Consider the following 8,310-nt stretch of genomic DNA (forward strand, 5'->3'; position numbering starts at 1 on the left):
CTTTTACTTAGCTGACCCACTTGTGCCTCCAGATTTCTGATAGAGGACCGTGCCTCATTCATGAAACTGAGAGTGGTCTTGGATAGCTCAGAGACTATGGTTGCTAAGCTAGAGAGATTCTGCTAGGAATTCTTTGTCTATTGCTGAGCAGATGATGGAAAAAGCTTGCTATTGCTAAACCTATTTCTCCCACCATTATTATTATTGAAGCCTTGTTGAGGCTTATGTTGGTCATTCCATGAGAGATTTGGATGATTTCTCCATGAAGGATTGTAGGTGTTTCTATAGGGTTCTCCCATGTAATTCACCTCTTCCATTGCAGGGTTCTCAGGATCATAAGCTTCTTCTTCAGAATACACTTCTTTAGTAATGCCGGATGCAGCTTGCAATCCAGTCAGACTCTGAGAAATCATATTGTCTTGCTGAGTCAATAATTTGTTCTGAGCCAATATGGCATTTAGAGTATCAATCTCAAGAACTCCTTTCTTCTGAGTTGTCCCATTGTTCACAGGATTTCTTTCAAAAGTGTACATGAACTGGTTATTTGCATCCATTTCAATGAGTTCCTGGGCTTCTGTAGGCGTGTTCTTTAGATGAATAGATTCGCCTCAGAATCGTCCAATGACATCTTGGATAACTTAGACAGACCATCATAGAAGATACCTATGATGCTCCATTCTGAAAGCATGTAAGAAGGACACCTTCTGATCAATTGCTTGTATCTTTCCCAAGCTTTATAGAGGGATTCACCTTCCTTCTGTTTGAAGGTTAGAACTTTCACTCTAAGCTTACTCATCTTTTGAGGTGGAAAGAATTTAGCTAAAATGGCATTGACCAGCTTTTTCCAAGAGTTCAAGTTGTCTCTAGGTTGTGAGTTCAACCATATACTAGCTCTGTCTCTTACAACAAAAGGGAAAAGCATAAGTTTGTAGACCTCGGGATCAACTCCATTGCTCTTAACAGTGTCACAGATTTGTAAAAATTCAGCCAAGAACTGATGAGGATCTTCCAATGGAAGTCCATGAAACTTGCAATTCTGTTGCATCAGAGAAACTAATTAAGGCTTAAGCTCAAAGTGGTTTGCTCCAATGGCAGGAATAGAGATGCTTCTCCCATAGAAGTTAGGATTTGGTGCAGTAAAGTCACCAAGCACCTTCCTTGCATTTTTGTTGTTGTGTTCGGCCATGGCTGTTTTGTCTGCTTCCTTTTTGAAATTTTCTGTCAGGTCCTCTTCAGAGTGTTGTGCTTTAGCTGCTCTTAGCTTCCTCGTCAAGGTCCTTTCAGGTTCAGGATCAGCTTCAACAAGAATGCCTTTGTCCTTGTTCCTGCTCATATGAAAGAGAAGAGAACAAGAAAGTATGGAATCCTCTATGTCACAGTATAGAGATTCTTTGAGGTGTCAGAGGAAAAAAAGAATAGAAGGATGAGGTAGAGAAAGGAATTCGATCTTATAGAGAGGGAGGGGGTCCGAATTATTAAAGGAGGATAAGTGTTAGTGATTAAATAGAAAGAGATGAGAGAGAAGAGAAATCCAAAAATTAAAAAAAATAAAATTAGAATTTTAAACAATTAGTTAATTAAAAAGATTTTAGAAAAAGTTGTTAGCGGTTTTCAAAAATTGAGAAGTGGAAAAGTAGTTAGGTGGTTTTGAAAAAGATAAGAGGTAATAAATTTTGAAAAGATAAGAAGTTAGAAAGAGATTTTGAAATTATAATTTAAAAAGATGTGATTTGAAAAAGATATGATTTAAAAAGATATGATTGAAAAGATATGATTGAAAAACAAATTAAAAAAAAGATTTGATTTTTAAAATTGATGACTTGACTAACAAGAAATTAAAAGATATTATTCTAAAATTTAAAGATTGAACCTTTCTTAACAAGAAAGTAAAAAAACTTAAAATTTTTTTGAATCAAATCCTTACTTGTTAGCAAGATTTTCGAAAATATGAAATGAAAATAAGAAAAAGATTTTGAAAATCAATTTTTAAAATTTTCGAAAATATGAAATAAAAATAAAAAAGATTTGAAAAAGTTTTGAAAAAATAGGATTTTTAAATTGAAAATTTGACTTGACTCATAAGAGAAAAACAACAAAATGACTCAAGATATGAAAATTTTAGATCAAAACAAAGAAAACATGCAAGAACACTTTGAATGTCAAGATGAACACCAAGAACACTTTGAAGATCATGATGAACATCAAGAACTTATTTTTGAAAAATTTTTAAGGAAACAAACACATGGAAGACACCAAACTTAGAAATTTGTAATGCTTAGACACTAACAAATTAAAATTGCATATGAAAAAACAAGAAAAGACTCAAAACAAGAAATTCACAAGATCAAACCAAGACAATCATCAAGAACAACTTGAAGATCATGAAGAACACCATGCATGGGTTTTCGAAAATTTTTTTAAGGAAAATTAAAAATATGCAATTGACACCAAACTTAAAATTTGACACTAGACTCAAACAAGAAACACAAAATATTTTTGATTTTATGATTTTATAAATTTTTTTGTAATTTTTCGAAAAAAAATTTTTTTGGAAAAACGAAAAACAAGAGAAAATTTTTTTGAAAGATTTTTGAAAACTTTTTGAAAATAGAACAAGAAGAAAGTTACCTAATCTAAGCAACAAAATGAACCGTCAGTTGTCCAAACTCAAACAATCCCCGGCAACGGCACCAAAAACTTGGTACACGGAATCATGATTCTGACACTTCTTCACAACTCCGTGTAGCTGACCAACAAGTGCACTGGGTCGTTCAAGTAATACCTTACGTGAGTAAGGGTCGATCCTACGGAGATTGTCGGCTTGAAGCAAGCTATGATTATCTTGTAGATCTCAGTCAGCCAGATTCAAATGGTTATGGGGTTTTGATAATTAAAAGATGAATAAGACATAAAATAAGACCGAGATACTTATGTAATTCATTGGTGGGAATTTCAGATAAGCATATGGAGATGCTTTGTTCCTCCTGAATCTCTACTTTCCTACTGCCTTCATCCAGTCGTGCGTACTCCCTTCCATGACAAGCTGTATGTTGTGGGATCACCGTTGTCAATGGCTACCATCCGTCCTCTTAGTGAAAATGGTCTGGCTATGGGTTACATAGGGCTAACCATCTGTCGGTTCCCACTTGTGTTGGAATAAGATCCAATTATCCTTTTGCGCACTGTCATTGCGCCCAGCACTCGCGAGTTTGAAGCTCGTCACAGTCATCCCATCCCAGATCCTACTCGAAAAACCATAGACAAGATTTAGACTTTCTGGATCTCAAGAATGCTGCCAATTGATTCTAGCTTATACCACAAACACTCTGATCTCACCAAATGGAAGGCTCTGTTGTCAGGAGAGTCAACCATGCATCGTGGACCAGGAGGCCAAGAGATACACACTCAAGCTATTGCAAATAGAACGGAAGTGGTTGTCAGGCACTGGTGCACGAATTTTGTGATCATCAACAATGGCTCCAATAATTTGGTAGCTCTCACACGTGAATTACACTTAGTCACAATTCCGCACAACTAACCAGCAAGTGCACCGGGTCGTCCAAGTAATACCTTACGTGAGTAAGGGTCGATCCCACGGAGATTGTTCGTATGAAGCAATCTATGGTCATCTTATAAATCTCAGTCAGGCTGATTCAAATATGATTGGATTAGATATTCAAAAGATAAATAAAATAAACAGGAAATAAAGATAAAGTTACTCATGTAATTCAATGGTGGGAATTTCAGATAGGTGCATGGAGATGCTGTGTTCCTTCCGAATATCTACTTTCTTATTACATTCATCCAATCCTTCTTACTCCTTTCCATGGCAAGCTGTATGTAGGGCATCACTGTTGTCAATGGCTACATCCCATCCTCTCAGTTAAAAAGGTCCAAATGCTCTATCACAGCACGGCTAATCATCTGTTGGTTCTAAATCAGGTTGGAGTAGAATCAAGTGATTCTTTTGCGTCTGTCACTAATGCCCAGCCTTCAAGAGTTTGAAGCTCGTCACAGTCATTCAATCCCGGAATCCTACTCGGAATACCACAGACAAGGTTAGACTTTCCGGATTCCCATGAATGCTGCCATCAATTCTAGCTTATACCACGAAGATTCTGATTAAGGAATCCAAGAGATATGCGCCCGGTCTAAGGTAGAACAAAAGTGGTTGTCAGTGACGCGCGTTCATAGGTGAGAATGATGATGAGTGTCACGGATCATCACATTCATCAAGTTGAAGTGCAACGAATATCTTAGAACATGAATAAATCGAATTGGATAGAAATAATAGTAATTGCATTGAAACTTGAGGTACAGCAGAGCTCCACACCCTTAATCTATGGTGTGTAGAAACTCCACCGTTGAAAACACATAAGATGAATAATAAAAAATAGAACTGAGACCAAAGATGTAACGTGGTCAAAAGGACGACTAATACACTAGTAAAAAGTCTTATTTATACTAAACTAGCTACTAGGGTTTACAGGAGTAAGTAATTGATGCATAAATCTACTTTCGGGGCCCACTTGGTGCGTGCTTGGGCTGAGCTTGATCTATCCATGAGCTGAGGCTTCTCTTTGAGTTGAACGCCAAGTTGTAACGTGTTTTGGGCGTTCAACTCTGGTTCGTGACGTGTTTCTGGCGTTTGACTCCAGAATGCAGCATGAAACTGGCGTTGAGCGCCAGTTTACATCATCTAATCACGAATAAAGTATGAACTATTATATATTGCCGGAAAACTCTAGATGTCTACTTTTCAACGCCGTTGAGAGCGCGCCATTTGGAGTTCTATAGCTCCAGAAAATCCATTTCGAGTGCAGAGAGGTCAGATTCCAACAGCATCAGCAGTCCTTTGTCAGCCTCCTATCAGAGTTTTGCTCAGGTCCCTCAATTTCAGCCAGAAAATACCTGAAATCATAGAAAAACACACAAACTCATAGTAAAGTCTAGAAATGTGAATTTAGCATAAAAACTAATAAAAACATCCCTAAAAGTAACTAGATCATACTAAAACTACCTAAAAACAATGCCAAAAAGCGTATAAATTATCCGCTCATCACAACACCAAACTTAAATTGTTGCTTGTCCCCAAGCAACTAAAAATCAATTAGGATAAAAAGAAGAGAATATACTATAAATCCTAAAATATCAATGAATATTAATTCTAATTAGATGAGCGGGACTTGTAGCTTTTTGCTTCTGAACAGTTTTGGCATCTCACTTTTTCCTTTGAAGTTTAGAATGATTGGCTTCTCTAGGAACTTAGAATTTCGGATAGTGTTATTGATTCTCCTAGTTAAGTATGTTGATTCTTGAACACAGCTACTTTTATGAGTCTTGGTCGTGGCCCTAAGCTCTTTGTTTTTCAGTATTACCACCGGATACATAAATGCCACAGACACATGACTGGGTGAACCTTTTTAGATTTTGACTTAGCTTTGCTAGAGTCCCCAATTAGAGGTGTCCAGAGCTCTTAAGCACACTCTTTTTGCTTTGGATCATCACTTTAACCACTCAGTCTCAAGCTTTTCACTTGGGCCTTCATGACACAAGCACATGGTTAGGGACAACTTGATTTAGCCGCTTAGGCCTGGATTTTAGTTCCTTGGGCCCTCCTATCAATTGATGCTCAAAGCCTTGGATCCTTTTTACCTTTGCCTTTTGGTTTTAAGGGCTATTGGCTTTTTCTGCTTGCTTTTTCTTTTTCTTTCTAAATTTTTTTTCGCAAGCCTTTGCTTTTTCTTGCTCCAAGAATCAATTTTATGATTTTTCATATCATCAATAACATTTCTCTTTGTTCATCATTCTTTCAAGAGCCAACACTTTTAACATTCATAAACAACAAGATCAAAAATATGCACTGTTTAAGCATTCATTCAGAAAACAAAAAGTATTGTCACCACATCAATATAATTAAATTAAATTCAAGGACAATTTTCGAAATTTATGTACTTCTTGTTCTTTTGAATTAAAAACATATTTTATTTAAGAGAGGTGAAGGATTTATGGAATTTATTCATAGCTTTAAGACATAGTTACTACATACTAATGATCATGAAGTAGAGACACAAAACATAAATAGACATGAAGCATAAAAATTGAAAAACAGAGAAATAAGAACAAGGAATGAGTCCACCTTAGTGGCGTCTTCTTCTTGAAGGACCAATGATGTCCTTAAGCTCTTCCATGTCCCTTCCTTGCCCTTTTTGCTCCTCCCTCATTGCTCTTTGATCTTCTCTTATTTCATGGAGAATGATGGAGTGCTCTTGATGTTCCACCCTTAATTGTTCCACATTGTAACTCAAATCTTCTAATGAAGTGTTGAGTTGTTCCCAATAGTTGTTGGGAGGAAAGTGCATCCCTTGAGGCATCTCCGGGATTTCTTGGTGATGAGCTTCCTCATGCGTCTCTTAGGTTCCATGAGTGGGCTCTCTTGTTTGCTCCATCCTTTTCTTAGTGATGGGATTGTCCTCCTCAATGAGGATGTCTCCTTCTATGATAACTCCAGTTGAGTAACATAGATGGCAAATAAGATGAGGAAAAGCTAACCTTGCCAAAGTAGAGGACTTATTGGCTATTTTGTAGAATTCATGGGAGATGACTTCATGGACTTCTACTTCCTCTCCAATCATGATGCTATGAATCATGATGGCCCGAGACAAAGTAACTTCAGATCGGTTGCCAGTGGGGATGATGGAGCGTTGAATGAACTCCAACCATCCTCTAGCCACAGGCTTGAGGTCCAGTCTTCTTAGTTGAATCGGCTTGCCTTTCGAGTCTCTTTTCCATTGAGCTCCTTCCACACATATGTCCATAAGGACTTGGTCCAACCTTTGATTAAAGTTGACCCTTCTAGTGTAGAGGCGTGCATCTCCTTGCATTATGGGTAAGTTGAACGCCAACCTCACATTTTTCGTACTAAAATCTAAGTATTTGCCCCGAAACCATTGTAAGATAATTCTTTGGATTTGGGTTCACACTTTGATCATGGTTCCTAGTGATCCATGCATTGGCATAGAACTCTTGAACCATTAAGATTCTGACTTGTAGCATGGGATTGGTTAGGACCTCCCAACCTCTTCTTCGGATTTCATGTCGGATCTCCAGATACTCATTTTTCTTGAGCTTGAAAGGGACCTCAGGGATCACCTCCTTCTTGGCCACAACATCATAGAAGTGGTCTTGATGGGCTTTGGAGATGAATCTTTCCATCTCCCATGACTTGGAGGTGGAAGCTTTTGTCTTCCCTTTTCCTTTTCTAGAGGATTCTCCGGCCTTGGGTGCCATCAATGGTTATGGAAAAACAAAAAGCTTATGCTTTTACCACACCAAACTTAAAATTTTGCTCGCCCTCGAGCAAGAGAAGAAAGAAGAGAAGAAGAAGAAGAAGAAAACATGGAGGAGAAGGGAAGGTGTAGGTTTTGGCCAAAGTATAGAAGAGGGGGTTGTGTTGTGTGAAAATGAAGTAGAATGGAGGGGTATATATAAGGAGGGGAGAGAGGGTAAGTTCGGCCATTTAGGGTGGGTTTGGGTGGGAAAGATTTTTGAATTTTGAAGGTAGGTGGGGTTTATGGGGAAGAGTGGATGGATGTGAGTGGTGAAGGGGGTAATTGGGATGAGAGATTGAGGTGATTGGTGAAGGGTTTTTGGGAAAGTGTGTTATAGGATTAATTAGGAGGTAAGGTGGGAATATGTTAGGCGGGGATCCTGTGGGGTACACAGATCCTGAGATGATCCTGTGGGGTCCACAGATCCTGAGGTGTCAAGGATTTACATCCCTGCACCAATTTGGCATGTAAAATGCCTTAGCATATCATTATGGCGTTTAAACACCGAAGTGATGCACGTTCTGGGCGTTCAACGCCCATGTGTAGCATGTTTCTGGCGTTGAACACCAGTTCCATGCTTGTTACTAGCATTCAGCGCCAGCTTTCCTCAGGGCATATTCCTGGCGTCCAAACGCCAGGATGTTGCTTGTTTCTGGCATTCAGCGCCAGATCCATGCTCTGTTCTGGCGTTGAACGCCAGCCAGATGCACCTTACTGGCGTTTAAATGCCAGTAAGTCCTTCCTCCAAGGTGTGATTTTTCTTCTGCTGTTTTTGATCCTGTTTTTAATTTTAATATTTTTTTTGTGACTCCACATGATCATGAACCTACTAAAACATAAAATAACAATAAAATAGAAATAAAATTAGATAAATAAAAATTGGGTTGCTTCCCAACAAGCGCTTCTTTAATGTCAATAGCTTGACAGTGGGCTCTCATGGAGGCACAAAGGTGGTCAGGTCAATGTTGTGGACTCCCAA

At 38.3% G+C, this 8,310-nt stretch overlaps 1 non-coding gene across 1 annotated transcript; it reads left to right on the forward strand.

Moving 5' to 3' along the window:
• Nucleotides 1-682: 682 nt before the first annotated feature.
• On the forward strand, nucleotides 683-790 carry LOC112700129 (small nucleolar RNA R71). Its single transcript, XR_003153047.1, has one exon. It is a non-coding gene; the product is annotated as a small nucleolar RNA R71 (small nucleolar RNA).
• The last annotated feature ends 7,520 nt before the right edge of the window (nucleotides 791-8,310 follow it).

This window comes from Arachis hypogaea, chromosome 6 (assembly GCF_003086295.3).
Source record: "Arachis hypogaea cultivar Tifrunner chromosome 6, arahy.Tifrunner.gnm2.J5K5, whole genome shotgun sequence".
NCBI classification, from domain to species: domain Eukaryota; kingdom Viridiplantae; phylum Streptophyta; class Magnoliopsida; order Fabales; family Fabaceae; genus Arachis; species Arachis hypogaea.